This window comes from Tachypleus tridentatus, chromosome 7 (genome assembly GCF_004210375.1).
Source record: "Tachypleus tridentatus isolate NWPU-2018 chromosome 7, ASM421037v1, whole genome shotgun sequence".
NCBI classification, from domain to species: Eukaryota; Metazoa; Arthropoda; class Merostomata; order Xiphosura; family Limulidae; genus Tachypleus; species Tachypleus tridentatus.
In genome coordinates this window covers 85,005,972-85,031,208 of record NC_134831.1, presented here as the reverse complement: position 1 = coordinate 85,031,208, position 25,237 = coordinate 85,005,972, and the positions used below count along the sequence as shown (strand labels likewise).

The window sequence follows — 25,237 nt, the reverse complement described above, 5'->3', positions numbered from 1 at the left end:
AATCCCGGTCGCACTAACCATGCTCGCCCTTTCAGCCGTGGGGACGTTATAATGTGAAGGTTAATCCCATTATTTCGTTGGTAAAAGAGTAGCCCAAGAGTTGTCGGTGGGTGATGATGACTAGTTGCCTTCCCTCTAGTCTTAAGCTGATAAATTAGGGACGGCTAGCGCAGATAGCCCTCGAGTAGCTTTGCGCGAAATTCAAAACAAACCAAACTTGTCAGGATACGCAAAGTGTAACAGTTTATTAATGTTAGTTACTTAGGATATTAAAATACGCCATCCTAGATTAGGCGATTTTTGTTTCAGCGCAAAGCTGCACAATTGACTATCTGCGTTATTTGTTTGTTTTTGCATTTGTACATGTTAGTTTTTCAAAACATGTAGTTATGTATATGTAACATATTATTATTATTTTAAAACCACAAACTCGTCTGGAAAGTATTAGTTTTCACAAACACATACAAAACGTCTGTGTGCGTGAGAAATGTCGAGTCATGTTTACAAATATGTCAAAAAAATTATCTTCTGTTTGTTTGAATTTCGCGCAAAGCTACACGAGGGCTATGTTTTCTAGCCGGCCTTAAGTTAACAGTGTAAGACTAGAGGGAACGCAACGAGTCATCACTGCCCACCGCCAACTCTTGGGCTACTCCTTTACTAACGAAAAGTGGGATTGAACGTACCATTACAACGTACCCACGGCTGAAAGGACAAACATGTTTGGTGTGGCAGAGATTCGAACCAGCAATCCTCAGATTACGTGTCGAGTGCCTTAACGACCTGGAAATTATCCTTTGCCGGAAATTTATATAAACAGGATGAAAAACAGCAATCATATATATATATGTTTATCAGTTATCGGAACAGCGATGATTATAATAAATACAGCATTTAATTAACAGAACTGATTTATTTTTAGTGCAAAGCTGCATTGCGTTGCGTACAGCGTAGGGTTCCAACCACATTTTATCGTTATAATCCGCCAGACTTACCGCTGAGCCACTTGGGGACATTATGAACAAACCCGTAAACATATGAATCGTCTAATGAAAACATGCAGAACTTCTGTTTTGTGTAAAAATGCAATTCAAGATAAATTTATTTAGACAAATCAGTCGAAAATGCAGAAGAGTAGAACGTAGAAAATGAAAATTCTAAACTATGTTGAGCATGCGTAATAGTTCATGTTAAATACACAAACTATGATTACTTATCAGTGACCAAAACCTGAAGGTCTATAATATTATAATTTGAAGTTAAATTCTCGTGGCTGACTATAAAAGCGTAAAATGGCCCAGCATGGCCAGGTGGTTAAGGCACTCTACTCGTTATTGGAGGGCCGAGGGCTCAAATCGCTGTCACACCAAACATGCTTGCCGTTTCAGCCGTTGGGGCGTTATAATGTCATGGTAACTCCCACTATAGTAGTGACACGTTTGATATTCGAACCAGGAATCTGGAACGACGAAAATCTCGAAAACTGTGTTATGAACCTTCATGCATAATAATTTGTAACTTGTGAATAGAATGAAACATATTATATGTTTTGATAGTAAATACGTAAGTCTGAGAATATTGTTAAATGTTATATTAGTTACATCTGAAAACATTGTTACCTGTTTTATGAGTTCAATCTGAGAATTTTGTAGATGTCTGTACTAGTGTGTGTTTTTAATTAGAAGTGAGTTGAGTTTGAGAGTACTGATTGGTGTTGTATGTTTTAACAGACAGTTAGAAGGGTGTTTGATGTATAATTTGATAGGCAGTGATGAAAGACTTTAAAAAAAAAGTAAGATTTGATTGGTTGTGAGTAAAGTCTGAAAAACTTATTTCTTGTTGTATCGTTTAATAGGAAATGAAAAATAATCTTAAAATGTTGCATGTCCTGCGTCTTAAGTGGAAATGGGTTAAGTAATAGATCACTGGTATATGGTCTATGTTTTAACTAAAGATAGATTTAAATTGATAACTCTTGTTTTAGTAAGAATAACTTAAATAACATGACGTTTACGTTCCGTTAAAAGTAGAAATATGTGACTTCCTTGATAGAAATTGCTTATTTTTTTTTACTTACGCACTATGATAAAAAATTGGAATGTTTTTAGTTTCGATGCTCAATTCAAGGCAGAAACGGGTTTTGTACATGTGTGGTCTGTTGGAAACCTAATGGAGCAGTTGCTGCCCCGCCCCAGTCATGTTGTCCCACCCCTCTTCTGTCTGTAGTTTGGTGTGTGTGTCGTCACTGAGCAATAATTCTCTCCTTTGATGTCACCCTGAAAGGCCTAACTGATAGTGGTTCAGCTCTCTCGCCAAACTTCAACAGTTACGGTCTAGTTATCGCAGCAAGAGGTTGGGTATCACAGACAGAAGAGGCTAGTTATCAACAAATACTAAATAACGTTTGCAGATAATATTGACTAACCAACAAACTCTAGAGGGACCATCTCCCTTGGTGACCCGACGCTGGTCATCTTCAGATGACAGCTGTCTCCACCTCTGAGGGTACCATAAAGTTTCAGCTTCGGCTTTTCACCCTGCTTGCTTTACTCATGTAACACCTTCCACCTTCGTCCCTTTCTGAAAAACTCCGGGTGTGTGATATCTACACATGATTTACTAATCGCACGTGTGTTGTCTGAATCGTGAAAAACGTTACTGTAAACATATAAAATAGCTGAGAAGTTCTCGACTAACTCAGGACGTCAGAGAAAGCAAGAATATTTTGGTCAAGTCGGAGACAGGGTGGCCTCACTGTACTAACTTGTTCTTAAAATATAAAAACTTACACTTGTTTTGATCAATTGCATTCAATATATTCTAAACAAAAAAAAACGTATACATACAATTGCACTAAAATAATATTCAGTCGGGGAGCTGAGAGGAACTTGCACTTGTCTTGATTAAGTAAAAGACGAGATGGGCCAATTGCACTAAAACACTATTAAAGGGGAAAACCTGTACTTGTCTTAATCAGGTAGAAGAGGTAATTCATCTATACTTAAACATTTTTTACAAGAAAACATTTAACATTTCTATTGGTCAAGTCGGAGACTAGGTGGTCCAATTACTCATAAATATTCTTAAAGGGAAAATTTTGCACACATGCCTTGGTCAACAAGGAGATGGGGATGCAGAAGTATTACTAAAATACTCTTAAAGTTAAGAAAGTGATTGTCACTTTGCTTTAGTCTGTTAGGAGATTGGGTGATCCAGTTACATCAGATATTGAAAAAAGGCAAAAAATACACTTGTGTTAATCGATTAAGAGGTAGAGGTGATCCAACTACACTTAAACATTTTCAAGGAAAAAATCTAACACTTCTTTTGGTCAAGTAGTAGACGAAGTGGTCCAATCATATTTAAATACTCACACACAAAAAAAAAAGTTTATATTTGTCACGCTTAATTTGATAGTTTATTTAATACCGAAATATTTCGTTACTTAAAACAACACATGCAGTGCCTGGGTGAAAACAAGATACGGCTGTTCACGCAGTATATGCACATAAGGCTTCCCATATTTTCTAAACAACAACGACGAGCAGTTTTCAATTCAAAATTGTGTTTATTTAAATATTTTCTTGACAAGTCTTATCTTCGTGACAAGTTTCGATTGCAGCTATTGAAGAGAAGTAAAAAGTGGAAACTTTTGATGTAAGATAATCTTTAAAATATTCTTTTTCTACAGTGTTTGAATTTTACGTTATTCTAAGAAATATCTTGCTGTACTAATGTTTTTATATTTACGTAAATTGTACATAATTCAGTGAAAGAACTAGGCCTCATCACCGGACACTATTGTGGTCTTTATTATGTTTACGTTTAAGATATTTTTACTCACTACAATGAACCTATATTTATATAGAATTGGAAGAACATACATAACATTGACAGCTTAGGTATCGCATTTATTTTGTTAGTCCAGAATGTTTGTGTTCTATACAAAGTTGTGTGCTTGTCCTTCAGAACAAAGTAGTGTACAGTGCATTTCTACCAACATCACTGTTGATGTGTTGTTTCTTCCAACATCATCATTAACCTATTGTTTTCACCTACATCATTGTCGATCTGATGTTTCTACAAACGTCATACTTGATCTATTGTTTCCACCAACATAATTATTGACCTGTCGTTTCTACCAACATCATCATTAACCTATTGTTTTTACTAACATCATTAACCTGTCGTTTCCACCAACATCATCATCAACCTACGGTTTCTCCCAACATCATTGTTGATCTATTGTTTCTCCTATCATCATCATTAAACTACTGTTTCCACCACCATCATTGTTGATTTGTTATTTCTCCCAATATCATCATTAATCTGTTTCCGTCAAAATCACTGTTGATCTGTTGCTTCTACCAACATCATCCTTAACCTATTGTTTTTTTACAAAATCATTGTTTATCTGTATTTTCTACCAACATACTCATTAACCTATTGTATCCACCAACATCATTGTTGATCTGTTGCTTCTACCAACATCCTTATTAACCTATATTTTATGCCAAAATCATTGTTGATCTGTTGCTTCTACCAACATCCTTATTAACCTATATTTTATGCCAAAATCATTGTTGATCTGTTGTTTCTAACAACATCATAATTAACCTATTGTTTCCATCAACATCACTGTTGGTATGTTGTTTTTACTATTATCCTCATTAACGTATTGTTTCTGCTTACTTCATTGTTAATCTGTCGTTTCTTACAACATCATTATCAACCTATTGTTTCTGCAAACAACACCATTAACCTATTGTTTTTGCCAAATTAATAATTAAGTTATTATTTCCATCAACGTCATTGAGGATCTGTTGTTTATATCAACAACATCATTAACCTACTGCTTCTACAACATCATTGTTGATCTGTTGTTTCTTCCAAAGTCATCATTAACCTACTGCTTCTACAACATCATTGTTGATCTGTTGTTTCTTCCAAAGTCATCATTAACCTACTTATTTCTACAAACATCATTGTTGATCTGTTGTTTCTTCCAAAGTCATCATTAACCTACTGCTTCTACAACATCATTGTTGATCTGTTGTTTCTTCCAAAGTCATCATTAACCTACTGCTTCTACAACATCATTGTTGATCTGTTGTTTCTTCCAAAGTCATCATTAACCTATTGTTTCTACCAATATCGTTGTTGATCATTTGTTTCTGCCAACATTATCATTAACCTATTATTTCTACCAACAACATTGCTGATTTATTGTTTCTACCAACATCGTCATTAATCTACTGTTTCCACCAACATCATTGTTGATCTGTGTTTTCTAACATCATCATCATTAATCTACTGTTTCCACCAACATCATTGTTGATCTGTGTTTTCTAACATCATCATCATTAACCTATTGTTTCCATCAACATCATTGTTGAACTGTTTTTCTACCAAAATCATAATTAACCTATTCTTTCTGCTAGCAACATTGTTGATTTGTTGTTTCTGTTGGCATCATTCTTGATCTGTTGTTTCTAGCAACATCATCATTAACCTGTTGTTTCTAGTAACATAATTGTTGGTCTGTTGTTTTTCTAAATCATCATTAACCGATTGCTTTTACTGAACATCATCATTAACTTCTTGTTTCTATCAACATAATTTTTCATACGTTGTTTCTGTCAACGTCATCATTAACCTATTGTTTCACCTTCAATATCATTGTTGTTCTGTTGTTTTCCCAAAATCATCATTAACCTATTATTTCCATCATCATCATTATTGATCTGTTGTTTCTACCAACATAATCATTAACCTTTTTCTTCTGCCAACATCATTGTTCGTCTGTTGTTTCTAAAAACATCATCATTAACCTGTTGTTTCCATCAACATCATTATTGTTCTGGGTTTTCTACAACATCACAATTAACCTGTTGTTTCTCCAGTTATCACTGTTGATTTATTGTTTCTACCAAGATCATTATTAACTTGTTTCCATCAACATCGTTGTTATGTTGTTTTTACAAACATCCTCATTAACGTATTTTTTTTGCTAATATCATTGTTGATCTGTTGTTTCTATCAACAACATCATTAAACTATTCTTTCTGCCAACATCATTGTTGATTTGTTATTTCTATCAGCATCATCATTAACCTCTAGTTTTCATCAACATCATTGTTGATCTGTTATTTCTACCAATATCATAAATAACCTATTGTTTCTGTTAATATCATTGTTTATATGTTTTTCTACCAACATCACCATTAACCTATTGTTTCTGTCAACATCATTATTAATCTGTTGTTTGTACCAACATCATCATTAACTGTTGTTTCCATTAACATCATTATTTATTTGTTTTACCAACATCATCAGTAACCTATTAGTTCCACCAACATCATCATTGATCTGTTGTTTCAACCATTGTCGTCATTAACCTATTGTTTATGACAACATCACTGCTGATCTGTTGTTTGTATCATCGTCATCATTAATTTATTGTTTCTGCTGACATCATTGTTGATATGTTGTTTTTTCCAACGTCATCATTAACCTTATGTTTCTGCCAATATCATTGTTGTTCTGTTGCTTCTACCAACGTCATCATTAACCTATTGTTGATCTTTTGTTTCTACCATTATCATCATTCACCTATTGTTTCTACCAACATCATCATTAACCTATTGTTTCTGCCAACATTATCATTAACCTATTGCTTCTGCTATCATCATTTTTTTATCTTTTGTTTCTGCCAACATTATCATTAACCTATTGCTTCTGCTATCATCATTTTTTTATCTTTTGTTTCTACCAACATCACCATCGCTAACCTATTGTTTCTTACAAGATCATTCTGTATTTTCTACCAAGATACTCATTAACCTATTGTTTCTACCAACATCATTGTTGATCTGTTGTTTCTGCCACTTTATTAACATATTTCACTTCCATATTTCTAAGTGTTATTTGAAAAAAAAAAAACACGATTTTTCGAGATAAGTCTAATCTAGTTTTCTCTGTAACAATTTCCCCATAGTTGTCGTTACCATGGAGACGATGTTTGTACCGGCGAGTTTTCAAATGTGTGGTGGCTTGAATGTTGTCATTCCACGAGAGCGCGTTCTGGTAATGAAGTCTTTCTTCGCCGAATGTACACCTGTTTCACCGGTGGCTAACAGAGCAGCCGTGCTATCAGTAATAACCGTACCACCTTGAAGCCTTATTAGTTGCCACAACCATGACGACCTGACAGGTTTAGACTCATGCCTCACTGTGACCCCCGCTGGAAGGAACACAAGATAGTTTGGGCATACCGCCCCTCACTCACTACGTCGCGCGCTCAAGTCTCTAGCCGACCTGGGCCATGCTGCGTTAAGCCCTGTCAAAAACCTGCAATAATTCGCACCTCCTAGTTTTAATTATACGCCGGCGCTTGCGGGCTAGTCACGCTTAGGCCTCGCGTTGGTTCGTCCCGTTACCTGCGGGGGTCGGTGCCTTTGAGTGGTCATTTAGAGAGAACCAGGTATCATTAGGTGTGCTTTAATTTCTGCTTGGTTCCAAGTGATATATCTCATACTGAAGGATACGCCATGTTTGGAAACCTTTTGGTTTGTCATTTTGCCACGAGGTGCCGTTGTCACTTGGGAACCCCGCTGTCCATCGTGTGAACGTATATGTGAAGGAACCTAAACAATATTCCACAGGGTTTTTTTCCTACCCCAGAACGTTCAGAACACAGCATAAGGAGTCGAAATAGCGAGTGCAAATATTTTATTACCTGATAAATTAGCACATGGCAGTTTCTGAGTTACCACTATAACTTCTGCAGTCCCTATTTTCTTGTATGACAGTGTGTAACGTACGACTTTACAGAATTCTGAGGTGCTACACGTTACAGTTTCGTAAGATACATATAATCTTTCTTCAAGGAGAAATTCTGTGTTATGTATCACTTGTTAGGAGCAACAAATGTTTATATAATGTACTGTTGGAAATTAACAAGCATTGGTGGTGTTTTGAATTATATTAAACCTAAACCTTACATACTTTCTAAAGTAAGCACAAAGCTACACAATGTGCTAGCTGTGTTCTGTCCACCACAAGTGTCGAAACAGAGTTTTTAGCGGTGTGAGTCCGCAGACATACAGCTTAGCCAATGAGGAGCTTTTTTTTCTAAAGTCAAATATTTTATCTAGGAATAACATTTACACGAAATTATTTTCCCCAAACTTTCAATATTTGAGACCCAAAAAACACGTACACATAGGACATGACACGTATTTACTGTTAAACGGGGAAGAAATACGTCGTGTGTGAATCCATTACAATTACACTAAGGCACTCGTAACGTTAGAAAAATACGTAAAACAAAGATACGATACCCTATAACCCTAGCGCTTTCGAAAGTGGACCTTTGTCCTTTTTAAGAGCATATACTTTCTCTTCTTACACTAAGGCATGTGTATGTGTGTGTCGTTAGTAATAAATAAACAGAAGTGCAGCAGTATACTTGACAGATCCATAGCAGTCAGATTGACTCGGAATGTATAGCACGTGAACGGTTTTAAGTCCAATATAAATAAACGGTTGATTAGCAGAGAAACAGACTAATGTGTTGGAAAATTGTAGTTTGCTTTGCGTAGTCTTAAAGGTCTCTAGTAGATGTGGGTAATAAGCTAGTGATTAACCGCAAGAAAATTCGAAGCGATGGACGTTTACGCAGTTTTTATCCGTTCACTTTCACTGCGACGTTTCGTTTGTACACGTTGTTGTGTGGTCCCAGTCAACACAACGTAGTTGTTTGATAGCGTGACTTTAGTACTGGCTCTGGGGTACTAACCTAGATAAAATCAAATCTTTTGTGACATGAAAATGTTAGGGTAACATGTAACACAGACATCGTAAAAGAAATTAATGAAACAGTTTTAAATAAACGGATAAACGTACAGTGTCACGATGAATCATACGTCTTGACGACTGACCTACAGGCCTTATCACCCCCCCCCCAAAGATACTCCCCGTCTTCCTCTAGAAAAAAGAATGAAATATTATTTCGCATCATAAGCGAGAATGGCCATATCCATCTCCGATTGCTGTCTACGATTACGGTCAACTTGTTACGTGCACCCACTCAAAGATGAAACATACCTTTAGTCAAATACAATAAAACATGACGAATCATTTAAAATATTTGATCATAAAGACAATTGCTTTGTATTTCTTGTTTCTCTGCCCTCATCCACTTTATACGTTATAAAATTAGGAAGTAATTCTAACAGTTTTAACCGTATGTTCTGCGTATTATTGCGTTAATTATGCTTATTAAACGCAGAGCAGATGAACAAATTACACTTGTTGATAGCAGAGGCCATGTAATTTTTTGCTGCTTTATCCTGACAGCAATGATTAATTTGATTTGTGTATCATTCATTAATCCTCTTGAATGATAAACAGTCACTACTAATTAATCAATTTTAACACGTTACAAACAGCTGAGCGTTTAGTATTAACAAGCAATAAGCCCAGTATTGTTCAATAAATACAATCGTATGTTGCTCGAAGCGGTTCTAAACGTAAACACGTTTTCTCGCTAATTAACAATGAACAATACGTGTCAAGTGACAAATAAGTTTCCTATAAAAAAGATTCGTCTTATTTAATTTATACAGTAGATTATCTATCTATTTATGTGTTCTTTTTATTAACACTTCAGTCTCACTAAGACACTGATTTATTAGCAAGAAACCTGCACTATATACATTAAGCCTAAATATGGACTACTAATTTGTTAACGCAGTTGCAGAATGTATATAAAGTCATGTGAAAAAGTTAGGACACCCTATGAAAGCCTGTGTATTTGTGTAACATTTTTGGGTACATAGATATTTAATCTCAATTTCAACAATACTGAGAGATTATAGGAATATAACTAAACAATTAAAACTGAAGAAAAGACTTTTCAAGTTAGGACACCCTACCCCCTAATAGCCAGTGTTAACCCCTTTGGCTGAAATAACTGCAGTGAGGCACTTCATCCACCAGTCTCTGACATCGGTCTGAAGAAAGTTTGTCCCACTCCTCAATGCAGAATTCTTTCAGCTGTGAGATGTTTGAGTGGTTTCTTGCATGTACAGCCCGTTTCAAGTCACCACACAGTATCTCAATGGGATTAAGATCTGGGCTTTGACTCGGCCATTCTTAGTTTTCAGCCAGTTCTTGGTAGATTTACTGGTATGTTTTGAGTCATTGTCGTGTTGCAGGGTCCAGTTCCGCTTCATCTTTAATTTTCTTACAGATGGTCTCATATGATCCTCAAGCACCTTCTGATACACAGCAGAATTCATGGTGGATTCTATGATTGTGAGCTGTCCAGGTCCTGTTGCAGCAAAGCAGTCCCAAACCATGACACTTCCACATCCATGCTTCATAGTTGGTATGAGGTTCCTTTTCCTGGAATGCTGTATTTGGTTTACACCAAACATATCCTCTGTTCTTGTGTCCAAATAATTCAATTTTAGACTCATCTGTCCAAAGAACATTATTCCAGAAGTCCTGGTCTTTGTCTACATTCTCTCTGGCAAACTTCAGTCTGGTCTTGATGTTTCTCTTAGAGAGCAAAGGTTTCCTCCTGGTACACCTCCCATGCAAGTTAAACTTGTGAAGTCTCTTTCTGATTCTAGAAACATGCACTTTCACATCAACAGTAGCCAGAGCCTGCTGTAGGTCCCGTGATGACATATTAGGGTGTTGGAGACCTCTTTTAGCATCTTGCAGTCTGCTCTCGGGGTGAACTTGCTTGGACGACCAGACCTGAGCATGTTGGCAGTTGTTTTGAAAGCCCTCCACTTGTTGACTATTTTCCGGACAGTGGAATGGCTGATTTCAAAATCTTTTGGGATCTTTTTAAATCCCTTACCAAACTCATAAGCTGCTACAATTTTCTTTCTGAAGGCCTCAGACAGCTCTTTTGCTCTCACCACGGTGCTCACTCTCACTTCAACAGTCAGGAGCACACCAAACTAAATGTCTGAGTTTTAAATAGGGCAAGCCTCATTCAAAATGCTGAGTAACGATCTTCTAATCATGTGCACCTGGTGTGATACACCTGTGTGTGAGTTGGGCCGTTTTAAGTGGGAATAAATAACTTTTTCCTCAGTTAGAATATACATTTTTGTAGAATTACATTTACAGAAGATCTTGAAAAGTGTTTTCTTCAGTTTTAATTCTTTTGTTATATTCCTATAATCTCTCAGTATTGTTAAAACTGAGATTAAATATCTATATACCCAATAATGTTACAAAAATACACAGGTTTTCATAGGGTATCCTAACTTTTTCACATGACTGTATATCTGTATGTGTGCATTTAGTAATAAGACACTGCACAGTCCTGACGAGATAATTATGTGAAAAAACAACAACAATATATTTATTATAGGCTTCTCCGTCAACAAATATATGATTCCACCTATAAAATTGTAACCAGACAAAATTATGAAAGTTGTATAAAAGTATGGACGGTATAATTTTAAGATGAAAACATTTGTAGCCATAGCACCATAGAGCACTGGGGATATTCCGCCTATCAGACATAATCAGAACGATAGATACTGAAATAGAAAGAAAGACAAAAAATAACAACAAGGAAGTTTAGGACGAATCTTGGTGCTAGAACCCACAAAGTCCCATATATACAAATATATATGCATTCCGCCTAAAGAAGGAATACTGACTCATTAACAAAGTGTGCATAAACGTATATTCAGAGTAAAAGATACTGACTCGTTAATAAGACTCACTGAGGTCCACCCACAAGTTGTATCATGTTAAGTACATTTATAATAGTAAATATTGTTTGTTTGTTTTTGCCTGTTACAGCATTCACTGTAAGGAAGTGGCTAAAAAACTCGCTACTGATAACAACTAATGTTGTGTACGAAGTTTAGATGTTCTAGATGTAGTTCTAGGTATACCGGCTCTGCAAGCAGATGGTTTGAAGTACATGTGAGAGAATACGCAAATCTGTTGGTTGGAAACTAATTTAACATTCGAATCTGAGTTTGTGTTGAATGTGACGTGTTGACACACTAGACATCGTTTAAAGTTATTTTAAAGCGTAATAAATGGAGAAATCAATGTGTGTATACATCTATGTGCCTTTTGAGGATGGGAATTTTAGTTTTAAATGGATGTGTTAGTTTTTGTAGCACAAGCTTACTTACATTATGATGTAATTTACTAGTTGTGATATTTTAAATTACTTACATATTATTTTGGATTATGATGTATTACGTTCATAATTAATGAGATTACGTCTGTGGTAGCAACTTACAAGCTTTTATACACGTCATAACAGTTACAGGCCTTGCTTTGTTCTATTTCTGGTGGTTTATTATTAGTAATTTTGACTGTATTTTTATATTTATTGCAGTAGGAAAGCGTCATTTGGTAACACTAATTCTTGGTCAGAATTAAGTTTATAACAACAGTGTGACACTAAAATAGGGGAATTTTATGTTTGTTTCTAGTTTTAAGAGTGTTTAATATTATAGTTTTATATCGTCTGTTATAAAGTCCATCGTTTCCTTAGCTTTCCAGTTGGTATATATGTATATCCATTGCTTTCAAAGCGACATGGCAACTAAGTGAAAACTTGTGCTTTAGAAGTACTGTAAAAATTTAAGAACATGATAGGTTTTTTTCTGCATAATTATCAGACCTTAAATGTTGCTCCTAAATTTGTTAATTTAAAAGTGTCTGTTGGCCATTCTTATTATTCTAAATAATATCGACAAAATAAGAAACAGTTACGAAATCAAAGATTTAGTCAGCAAAATAGAATACATATGATTGGTAATTGGATTGGTAAATTATTACTGAAACGTAGACAAGCAACTGGATAACTGTACTTGTTAAGACGATAACAAAATGGTAAAACGTTTGTAGCTTCCTGATGAAGCCGTATTTGATGTTTCTAATTATGTTTTAAATGAAGCTACAAATTAAGTTTTGTCGCGTGGCTTGAAGATTGTTATACATCCGTTGAAACTGAAATTTTAAAATGGAACATTTAGTTCAGGAAGTATTAGAACAGCAAAGTTAACCAGATAATTATGATTCATTTGACAGTATTATAACCCAAATTAGTGGCTTTGCTCTTTCTACCTTCAATAAGTATAAATGTGATTTTAAATACGTTAGATTATTCCAAAGAAAAGTTTGCGCATAAAAGAAAATCCCTTGACCAATTACTAAGGCCATAACTTCACCAAACTAGCTCTGAGGCCAATGACGTTATTGGCCCACAAATAATTTGGGGCAGAGAAGAATATAAAGATGTGTTTAAAAAGCCAATGGAGTCACCATCGATAACCTTTGTGTTTGTATTTGTTTGTTTTGAATTTTGCACACAGCTACATAAGAGCTCTCTGCGCAAGCCGGCCCTAATTTAGTAGTCTAAGTCTAGAGGAAAAGCAGCTACTGATTACCACCCATCGCCAACTCTTAGGCGCCTCTTTTACCAACGAATAATGTGACTGATCAAAACATTATTCCGCCCCCACAGTTAAAATGGGCAAGCATGTTTGGCGTGAAGGGATCCGAACCTGAGACCCTCATATTACGAATTGAGTGCCCTAACCATCTGGCCATGCCCGGTTTAACCGTAGGTTTAAATTCACACTGTAATAATTTACTTTATCGATACTTTTACCTGTATCAAATCCTTCTTTCTGTTTGTCATAAAATTGGAAAGAGAGAAAAAACCTTTAATCACAATCAAAATCGAACGTTTTTTCGCTGATTTAGCGACCACACGTTAAAAAAATGTGGTTATATTAACGTTAGCAACTACATCAAAAAATATGCAATATACGAAAAATACCACTTTACCTTGTTGTTTGATTTTCATAAAATACACCAATGTAAAGATAACTTTTCTTTAATGGTATAAATTGTAATATGTTATATTATTCTAAGATAAAGAATATTACTTTATCCAAGATCATAAACTTGAAATCGTATTTACTTCAATCTTCCAGACCAGACATGGTCAGGTGGTTAAGGCACTTGACTCGTAATCTGAGGGTCGCGGGTTCGAGTCCCCGTCCCACTAAACATGCTCGCTCTTTCAGCCGTGGACGCATTATAATAAGACGGTTAATCTCACTATTCGCTGGTAAAAAGAGTAGCCCAAAAGTTGGCGGTGGATGGTGACGACTCGCTGCCTTTCCTCTCGTCTTATACTGCTAAATTAGGGACGGCTAGCGCGGATAACTCTCATGTAGGTTTGCGCGAAATTCAAAACCAAACCAATTGTTCTTACCAAATAATGGGGTTTTGAATGAACCTATGAAGAGAAAGTCAGAGCTTACTGAGTATCAAAACAAGTTTAGTCCTTTCGAGGTATTTCGAGTAGAAATAGTTCATTACACGTTCCACTGTAACTAACAATTTTGTTTGTTTGTAGCTAAGCAAGAAACAACACAATACGCTATCTGTGCCGTGCCCACCATGGGTATCGAAACCCGGTTTCTAGATTTATATAATTATGTAAGTCCACTAACTTACTGTTGCGCTACTAGGGGGCGTACTTAAAAAACTGCCGAAAAATACCACCGTGCATGCTAATACGTAACATTGGCGTAATGGAAATTAATGATTCTTCAGTCCTCGTGAACTCGATGTGTGTTGTTAAACGGACGCAAGTTAATACATACAACTAGCTGTTGAATTTTATAGATGAGCTAAAACCTATAAACCCCTTGTAACAAGCGTAAAAGGAAACGCGTAGGCTTTTGTAGCACAATGAAACTGACGAAGAATGAAATAAAACCATTAGTGTGGAAAGGCAGACCCAAAATCATGTGGGAAAAAGAGACCCGAGTAATGTCTGCGTACTCCGGGTGTACGGATCTGTATGTGGTAATTTGAGTTGTGAAAACAACTTAACAGTTCAGTTGGCATCTGCGTGGTTCAAGGTTCGATCCAGACTCGAGGAGATGATAACAAATGAGAAGCCACTTATGCTTAAGAGGAGTTTGATAAACGTGTTAGCCATGACTGTGTTATGACTTGGGATTATGATATAGGCAAGACTAGATCCACCGCTAATAGCTAAGAGGTTTTGGAATATTTTGTTGTTCTGTAACACTCTAAAAATTCTGCGTTTAACAATGTTGTATAAAGCTGCACAATTCCACTGTATAGCACATTAAGCAGTGGTCTGAAATAAACATGAATCGCCATCGGGGAGCACCTATACCAAACCTATGTTAATAGACTTGATCTTTACGCAGTTATGCACTTGACGGCGCTGACAACCAGTCAGGATATATCCTGTGTTGACGTGTTTGCCGTTTCTGTACTGATAGTTGTAACTTTAGAGCAATATTTCATGATTTTAAGCAATCTCAACACTGTTTTAGTATGTGTATTAGGCTTTAACAACACCGGAAGTAAAGGTTCTTGAAGATTGAAAAACAAAACAAAAACAAAACAACTGAAACTCTGTACTCAAGCAGTTCGACAAGAGAAAGCAAACTGTATCAATGAATAACTGTTAATCGAAACTACCCGCTAAAATAATAACAGTTTGTTTAATTTCACGCAAAGCTACACGAGGGCTATATATGCTACCCGTCCCTAATTTATCAATGTAAGACTAGAGGGAAGGCAGCTAGTCATCACCACCAACCTCCAACTCTTGGCCTACTCTTTTACTAACAAATAGTGGGATTGACCGTCATTTATAACGTCCCACAGCTGAAAGGACGAGCATGTTTGGTGTGACAGGGAATAGAGCGCCTTAACCATGTGGCCATGGCTGGCCTTGACAGGGCATTGTACAACAAGAAGTGTATAAAAATATGATTACCAAAGAACTTTGTAAAACGAGAGGACGGGGTGGAATTTTCTTGTGTCGTTGTGAACTGTGTGGTGATGTTGTAAATAACTCGCTTTTCTTTAATAGACTACATTTAATTAAAGCTATATTCGCATATTTTGTGGGCCTCTTTTTTATATTCTTGTTTAGTATACACAACAAGATCGCATGTTGTTTGAACTTGAAAGTAATTCTTATGTTTCTCATCTAGCTGTAACATGATATATTCGTTTAATTTAACATAGCTTACTCTAGATGATGCGATATCTTCATTCCTTGCATTGTAAGGAAATTCTACAACCAAAAGTCTTCTCATTAATCATTTCCTCAAGTGTGCAAACTAAAATAAGTTCTTTGTGTTAAAAAATAATTCTTTGTTTTTCCGCCAGAGGTCGATTCGTATTTTTCTCATGCCGCATTTCATACGTTCCACCACACTGCAGAATTAGAGATCTTAATGTTGTTTAATTTGTTCATTTCTTTGTTAGCCCATGCATGCCTTTGTGTTCACTAAAGTTGCAAATAGTCATTCTGTAGGACCTAATCTCTAGCCAAATTTGTTTGCTCTCGTGTCAGTTATTCCCTGCAATATATAATTTGGAGTTTTAAAAGTAATATAGTTAAATTACTTAATACATTATTAGGCATAGTTCATGTGTCAAAACTGTCTTATCTACCACGATCTGTCTTGATTTGTAGGAGAATTAATCTTACTGTTTTATCGCACTCGTGATTTTGCTCCGATTTTCCTTCGTTCTCCTGTCAGTTAAAATAGAGCGTATTTCCTCATGTTTTACCACTTTCTTGTTGTAAACCCCGAAGAGGATGGCGCTCGTAACATTACTGTAGCAAAATATAGGCCTAGAATAGCCCAGTTGCGTGTCGAAGCCATCTAATGGAATAGTTCCAAACGTACTGCATTGGATCGCTCGAGGGCATTTTGAAACACGGTCTCAATAACAAGCAGAAGTGGAGAATACTAAAACCACCCATTTTTTATTGCAACTGGAAGAAACAGCAACATGAATGTGAAAAGTTAGTCAAATTCTGTCTTGCTTAACTTATCCACTTTTGCTTTGCATCCTTATAGAATTTTCCATTTATGTAACTGGATCCTTTTTTTTTTACCCTTTTTGGATCGCATTTTTATATGTCTGACCCCTTGATTCTAACTTATACATGTACAATGTTGTGATCAAACATTGTTCGCTGCCCTTTCTTCTGTATTTTTGAGTAGCATAGTCTTAGGGTTATTTTTGGTTGAGTTTATTTTTCATCACGTTTAGTTCTCACCACACAGCTTTTTTTTTCATGTTGATCCGTCTAACTATTGTTATACTCTTTAACAGAACTGTTTTTTAATAACATCATATTCAATACTAACTGGAGTATCCGTTCCCTAGATGGAAGGTATGTAAACTCATGATTAAAGAAAGGTTATCTTAAAACATGAAAAGTGGCTTTCCTTACACATAAGTGTAAAAAAAAATGCCCATAAAAACTGCAAAACGTAAAATTCGAAACTAAACATTTGTGTACACCCCCCCCCGCATGAACCTAATGAACCTCCATACCAGTTTTACTGAATATTCATCCACACCCTGTGAAGTACTTACGTGAACATAAAACATACAGTGCTATTATATTTAAATAGATAACATTGTAACGAATCATAACGAAATTTTGTTGAATGCCTGAACAATCTATCAAAGCATAAAGAACCATAATGTGAAGAAACGTTGCGAAACGGTGATCATAGGTTTGTTTCTCCCAGTGGGACACCAGTAAATCTACGGATTTAAACGCTAAAATTTAGGATTCGATTCCCCGCGGTGGATATAGCAGGTAGCCCACTGTGGTTTTGCTCAAACTGAAAATAACGTACTGTTTTCATGATTATCCCACATGTCGTTTATCACAAACCGTTACATTCTAATATATCTGTATGGTTACTATCCAGAAAGACCGTAGCTTTACTACTAAATTTATAGGAATATCCTCGTATTCTAATTCAAAACGTGCTGTGGTGCATCCATAATGTTACAAACGAAGCTTTCTTTGTTACGCTAGTGATAGTACAATAAATAACACGCACGCGAAACCTGGATCGACAGAGTGTGAAATGGATTTAAGCTAATACAAAGTCCCAGCCATTGGTGAACCTTGTATTCTCTTAAATGTAACATTTTAACATGCATTGTTCAGCCTGGTAGCTGTTTCATCCTTGTTCTCCAATTTTATAAAGTGCAATTCATTATAAATTATCCCTATTAATAGCCTACATTGTAGATAAAAGTGGAAAACCTATATAGCACATCCTATTACAAAATTGGCAGAAGTTAGTGACGCCTTGACACCTTTATTTCGCTTTTCCATTCCAGAAGCTACGATCTGGAGGGAAACATTTTAGTGAATTTATTTATCTTTTCTACAGCAGAACGTGAACAAATGAAATACAATGATGAAAGTTAAAACTCGAAAAATTAGATTTGTTTGTTTTGAATTTCGCGCAAAGCTACACGAGGGCTATCTGCGCTAGTCGTCCTTAATTTTGTAGTGTAACGCTAGGGGGAAGGTAGCTAGTCATCACCACCCACCGCCAACTTTTGGGCTACTTACTCTTTTACCAAAGAATATTGGGATTGAACGTCACATTATAACGCCCCCACGGCTGAAAGGGCGATCATGTTTGGTAGGACGGGGATTCAAACCCGCGACCCTCATATTACGAGTCAAGTGCCTTAATCACCTGACCATGCCTCTTTTTGCAGAGTTGTTACTACAGCTTTTCATTAAAATCCCCACTCAGTCTTTATTCGGCATCAGACGTAAGTAGTCTGATTGACATGTTTTTACACCTTTCTTCAATTTCATTTAGAAATTCTTGTTAAATCTCACTTGGCTCTCTTAACTTGATTATTGTTATACCCCTTCATTAAATTCCCCACTCGATATTCTTCAAATGACACTTTTACACAAATATTGCAATATATTTTCATTATTATCTATATTTTTTATTAAACTTATATAATGCAAAAGGTTCTTGAAAGTTCCTTGAACAATTTTCACGATTACTTAGTACAACTTCTAAATGGTTAAATAAGCAAATCTATTAAGAAGCAATCTATTTCTTTGTCCATGATAGTCAAGGAACCAAATCTGTTAAAAGGTCTTCATTTCTTTGTCCATGATAGTCCAGAAACCAGATCTCTGAAGAGACCACGTATTTCTTTGTCCATGATAGTCCTGTTAAGAGGTGGTCTGTTCCTCAGTATTATTCTTTTCTAATTAAAACAAAGTATCCATCAAAGGAAAAAGAAAAAATCTCAAGTGATACGTCGTACAACTACGTTCAATTCAACTTCTAATCTACGTACTGTTTGTCTTAAACTTGTGAACTTGAAAAGATCTAGGAGTCTGGTTTTTGTTTTATTTACATACATTTTTTAACCTGAAACATCTGCGGTAGTTTGCAAAGACGCACTCTGAACGGTAGAGAGTTTCTACACGTACAGCCTAACGTGTATCTGGAAATAGGACGAGTGTCTCAGCAGGAGCTCACCTGCGAATTGTTCTCGTTCCCTTGGAAATGAATGATATAAATCACGAATAATCGCGTGCGGGAGCCTCGTAAGTACAGCTGAGTTGCCGCCATTATGACTGGTTGTAGGCTGCTCGTTGCTTAGTGATGTCACGCGGCACGAGATCGATCGAGTGCTTGACGTGTCGCACCGTTGTGAGACAGATACAAGTCATGGGTGAGAATGTAACAGGAAACAGCTAATGAGGAGCCCTCGAAGAGATCGTGTACGTGGTATGTGATCGAATAACACCTTTGTTGGACATTACATTACCTTCAACAGTTGACATTTGGAAGCCATTTTGATATTAGTAAAGATAATGATGAGTTTACATCTGTTAAACGCGATAGCTTCAAGTATAAAGTTTTATTTGGAGTGTTACTAACTCTCATTATTAATCGAACCTTGTGTAAGAAGTAAATATTAATTTCTTTTATAAATTATATAATCCTTATTTCTGAGAAATCGTCTTGTGTTATGTCTATTAATGTAGGAAATTCGTGGCCATTGTGACAATACAAATTAATTTTAAGTTAAAACGTTCTAAACTGGGCCAATCAAAATCCCTAGAAATTGTAAATGCACAACAAACATCCATAAAATGTTAGCATGAGGCTAAACACATTTGCTGTGTGATGTGTTAGTATAACACGCAGTATCTTTTATAACTTTATAAAACGTGTGTTTCTGTGTATTTTGTTATGGCTACATCGGGCTATCTCCTGAGTCCAGCGAGGGGAATCGAACCCCTGATTTTAGTGTTATAAATCCGTAGACTTACCGCCGTACCAGAGAGAAGGGGTCATTTGTCCTGGACCCGTACTTTACAAGTAAAAAACGACACAAAGGCATAGCCATGTAATTTACCAACAAGCACTCTAGAAGCCCTTTTATAAAGGCTATAATGTTGGTGTTAGTAATAGAAAACACAAAATGTTTTCGGTGACATGGAGACTTGTGTTTTTTAGACTGTGTATACGTAGCTGTTACAGCAGAAATTTAAGCTACTTTCTGTAAAGCTACGTGTATATCTACATAAAAAAGCCGCGAATTGTTTTTGCATATCTTATACAGGCTTTTAATAGAACACATAATGAACGTGTATATATAAATAGTTTGTTTGTTTTGAATTTCGCACAAAGCTACTTGAGGGCTATCTGTGCTAGCCGTCCCTAATTTAGCAGTGTAAGACTAGAGGGAAGGCAGCTAGTCATCACCACCCACCGTCAACTCTTGAGCTACTCTTTTACCAACGAATATTGGGATTGACCTTCACATTATAACACTCCCGCGGCTGAAAAAGCGATCATGTTTGGTATGACAGGGATTCGAACCCGCGATCCTCGGATTACGAGTCGAGTGTCTTAACTTCGTGGCCATATATAAATGATTGGGAAATTAATTGAAAATAAAAGGTTTATTGTACTTTAATCAAGCTCTATCTATGTCTTTTTTGATGGGTGAGGATTTGTGGAAATGGGAATAATTATAATTAGAAATTTATAAAGCACGTATGGTTTGGACACTCGACTCGCATTCTGAGAGTCACGGGTTCCTGTACCGAACACGCTTACCCTTTCAGCATTGGGAGCATTACAGTTTGACGGTTAAGCTTACTATTCGTTGATGGCAGATGGTGTTGACTAGCTACTCTGTCTTTTCCAACGTGTGGACGGCTAGCGCTGAAAGCTTTCTCGTAGCTTTGAGCGAAGTTCAGCATTAAACAAGCCAATAACGCATAACCTGTTAATGTACGCTCGCTAGTTTATAAGGAGGCTCTTCCCAAAGACTTTGTTTCGGGCCCGAAAAGTCCTGGCCATGACCCTAATTTGAGATTATACGATGTTTCTAAACTTGTGTAACTTTACGTATTATTCTGGTTATGAACAAGTCTAGTCTTCCGCAGATACGTGTATGACGCTTGGATTCGTAATCTCTGTATAATTCTTACCAATCTATGTTGTTTCTGTCATCTAAGTAATCTACCGGGCCTTGAGGACCACAAAGTTGATTTTATGAGTTTAACAGCTAAGTAACCATATGGGGTTTACCTGAATGTGATTGGCTCAGCTATCTAACTAGAATCCAGTTCGAACTTTTGATTTTCAGATCGTAACCCATTCTTAAGGAGATCAAACCGAAGTATAGGTTGTTCGTGATTTTGTATGCGTCAGTATGCAGTCGTGTTGAAGGGTCTAAACTACATTTGTTTACTGCTATTCGTTTTTGTTATTGTTAGTAGGACCAAGCATGGCCAGGTAGTTAAAGCTCTCGACTCGTTATCTGAGGGTCCCAAGTTCGAATCCCCGTCACACCAAACATGCTCATCCTTTCAGCCGCGGGGGCGTTATAATGTTTCAGTCCATACCACTATTCGTTGGTAAAAGAGTAGCGCAAGAGTTGGCGGTGGGTGGTGATGAAGCTCCCGTCCCTCTAGTCATACTCTGCTAAATTAGGAACGGCTAATGCAGATAGGCCTCGTGCAGCTTTGCGCGAAATTCATAAACAAACAAAATTATTGTTAGTAACCTTCATTACCTACTTTGTCAATGTGAAAATGTCCCTTAATGGACTCCAATCCTTTGAAGTCCGTTGTTTACGGTGGCCAACTTATCTCTATGTTAATATTTCTCGGACCAGTATGCTGCAGCTGTTTTGGTAATAGAACTAATGTTAGCGAGGTGTAGCCATACCTTTACCACGATGGTTATTAAACTCATTTAACCACAGAAGGCTGAGATCTATGAGGCAATTTACAAGTAAATGGAGGGACACCAAGGTTTGTCTGACCAAGCGAAGCAAGGAAATGTGTGCCAAATGTTCGCGCATTACTGCCATGGTCCAGGAATCGCCTTAGGGATGCGCGAACAGTTGGCACACTTTTCCTTGCTTCGCTAAGAGCTTCCAGATTAAATTGTCTGTATTCTCCATTAACGTAATTTTCCTAATTTTGATGGATCTTTATTGGAACATATTAGCAATTGTTAGACCACCTCCCAGTTTCTCCTCTTCCTACATCACTGGAAGATGCTTTAAACGTATAGAGTTTGTTTTATAATAAAGAATTTGCCGTGCCCACTGTAGAGAATCGAACCACGAACTTTAACGCTGTAAGTCTGTAAATTTACTGCTGTCTTACCAGGGGTCTTAATTGACAAAGTATGTTGAAAGATGGTGTAACATCTGCTACAAGTTATGTCTTGGTGATCCTCATCTATATCTGATCTGACACGTTTCTCCTAATTACCCTCAAAATCTCAAGTGAGTTCCAGTTTAATAAAAGATCTCTGCATTAAAAATGTTACGTTCCAAACAATATTGGCGTCAAAGGAACATAACAAAATACACTAACATAATATATTTTAAGTATATTACTACACTGTATCCACTGCATGGATCAAACGTCAAGTTTATAATTGAGCCTCCGGGAGGTAGAAAGGAGGTTTTCTCACTTAACCTTTAATCGGTTATCTGTTCAGTTTTTTTTTAATTGGACCATTTTTAATCATGCAAGTTAGGTTTTCTTCTTGATTTTAATGAAGACCTTGTTTGTTTATTTGAAATTAATTACCAAGCAACACAAATGAGCTATCTGTGCTCTGTTCACCACGGGTATTGAAACCCGGTTCCTAGCGGTGCGAGTCCGCAGAAATACTACTGTGCCACAGGGGGACTTATAAAGGTAATGTTAATAATATCTCAGACTTGAAACATGGCCATTTTTAAAATAGAGGAGTTTATTTGTTGAACATATTGTTGTAACACTTTCTATTGATTACTCGATAAACAGAAAAATACAAAGTCCAGATCACATAATAATGACTAAAATATATTTCTATTCAACCGACCAGTTCTACAAAGTTAGCTTAACCAATATTCGTTGATAGGCCTAAGTTCACAGTAAGTGCTAATATTTAGATTTTACTTACATGCTGATCTTCTCAGAGTACGGTGCTTCTCGTATCGCTATTTATTCTACGAAATACATGGTTAATGTTCAAAAAATTAAACAGAAGACATAGTAAGACTCTGACAATTTAACGACGCTAACTCAATAATCGCTAATTAACTGTAACAGCTTCGCAAATAAATTATAACCTACTTCAGCCTAGCTTTCGTTTCATAACTTTCAAATTGTTTTGCTTTTCTAGACGGTTCTAGAACGTGGCGTTAACCCTACGTCTGAGCAATACAACATAATCGTCAACATTTAAAAAAAAAAAAAGCTTACCTTCGAAATGTCGAGATGGCTAAAATAATCTTGTCTTTTCTTTGTCCGCTTTTATATTCAGAAATACATGCGACTAAGTAATATGAAAAACAACAGTGTAACACAAATCTTGGCTTTTCTACACAAGTGTCCTGACGAAAGTGGCAAATGAGGCCGTTACACAAAAGAAGACATCGCTTCGTGTTGTGAATTCATTTGACTGGAATAATGGTCGAGTGTATCATATTAATTTATTTTTCTGTGGTAGCTCAACAAAGCCTTGATTTTCTGCACAAGTTTTCAATAGTTGGGAGAGAGAGAAAAAAAAACAACTTTAAATAAATCGTTAAAACGTGACTTTGGAATCTATTTAATTAATTTCCGCCATTCAAAAGGTGAGTTGTGTGTCACCACATTAACTAAACAATAAAGAAAACATCACTGTCAAATAGAAATATCCAAGCTTACATTAAGAAGATGACAGCTATGACCACACCCTCAGTTATATGGAATCTTTATATGAACAAGAGGCACAGTAATTATTCACAGAGGATAAAAGCTGGCGAAAACAAGTAATATATATATATTACTAGGCTTAAAAACTATAGATGGAATAGAGTCGAACTATGTTGTATTAATTGCTACAAAAATAGAAGTTTACTTACACTCGTATGACCCGGTATGGCCAGGTGTTTATGGCGCTCGACTCGTAATCTGAGGGTCACGAGTTTGAGTCCCGACACACCAAACAGCTCGCCCTTTCAGTCGTGGGGGCATTATAATGATACGATCAATCCCACTCTTTGTTCGTAACAGAGTAGCTCAAGATTTGGCGGTGGGTTGTGATGACTAGCTACTCGCGATGACATTCGTTAATCTGAAGATGACCTAAGAAAGTCGAAACGTTGTTTTCTATTTTATTAAATGTTTTAATACCAATACCAGCCGTCTTAGGATACATGATGAGATGACTAGCTGCTTTCCTTCTATCTTAAACTGTTAAGGTAGGAACTGCTAGCGGATATATCCCTCGTGAAGCTTTGCACGAGATTCCAAACACACTTACTTTCATACTGACCACAATGTTGTATCAGTTGCTTATTAAGTAACTCCTAACGTCTGATTACAACGTTCTTGTTATCTGAAAGGTTATGAAAACATGACTCACGACAAATCATACAGTCTTGGATCATGTTATCACGTACACAAGGTTGAATTACCTACAGGATTATATAGCTTGTACAAGTCTATATAGTAATCATATAGCAAATAAAGAAACTGTCTAGTGTTTAAATGCATTTCAAGGTTGTATTTAACAATAATTCGTAAGTTATTTTTAGTTCTAATCTATGCGATTAGATTACATTTGATCGGAACTTGTGGGTGATAATTATATACACAGGGTATAACGGTAAAATGTAACGCTAAGCAAAATCGTACATACGTGAGAGATTGTATCTGTAATCAATACAGACTTTAGCACTTGAGAAGCATATATCGAATAAAACTGTATTTTAATACGAACCAGAGCTACATGTGGCATAAGTTAAGTCTATAGCATAAGTGGAAATTTTAACACGAGTTGCATCTTTCGCATCAGAG

The 25,237-nt window shown here is 36.3% G+C and overlaps 1 protein-coding gene and 1 long non-coding RNA gene across 2 annotated transcripts in view; one reads left to right on the top strand and one right to left on the bottom strand.

Moving 5' to 3' along the window:
• LOC143256086 (transcription factor LBX2-like) overlaps positions 1 to 25,237 on the top strand; it is a 192,332-nt gene that overhangs the window by 31,853 nt on the left and 135,242 nt on the right. The gene's annotated exons all lie outside the window — the stretch shown is intronic.
• The window catches only part of LOC143256088 (uncharacterized), a 36,862-nt gene that overhangs the window by 963 nt on the left and 10,662 nt on the right, over positions 1 to 25,237 (bottom strand). The gene's annotated exons all lie outside the window — the stretch shown is intronic.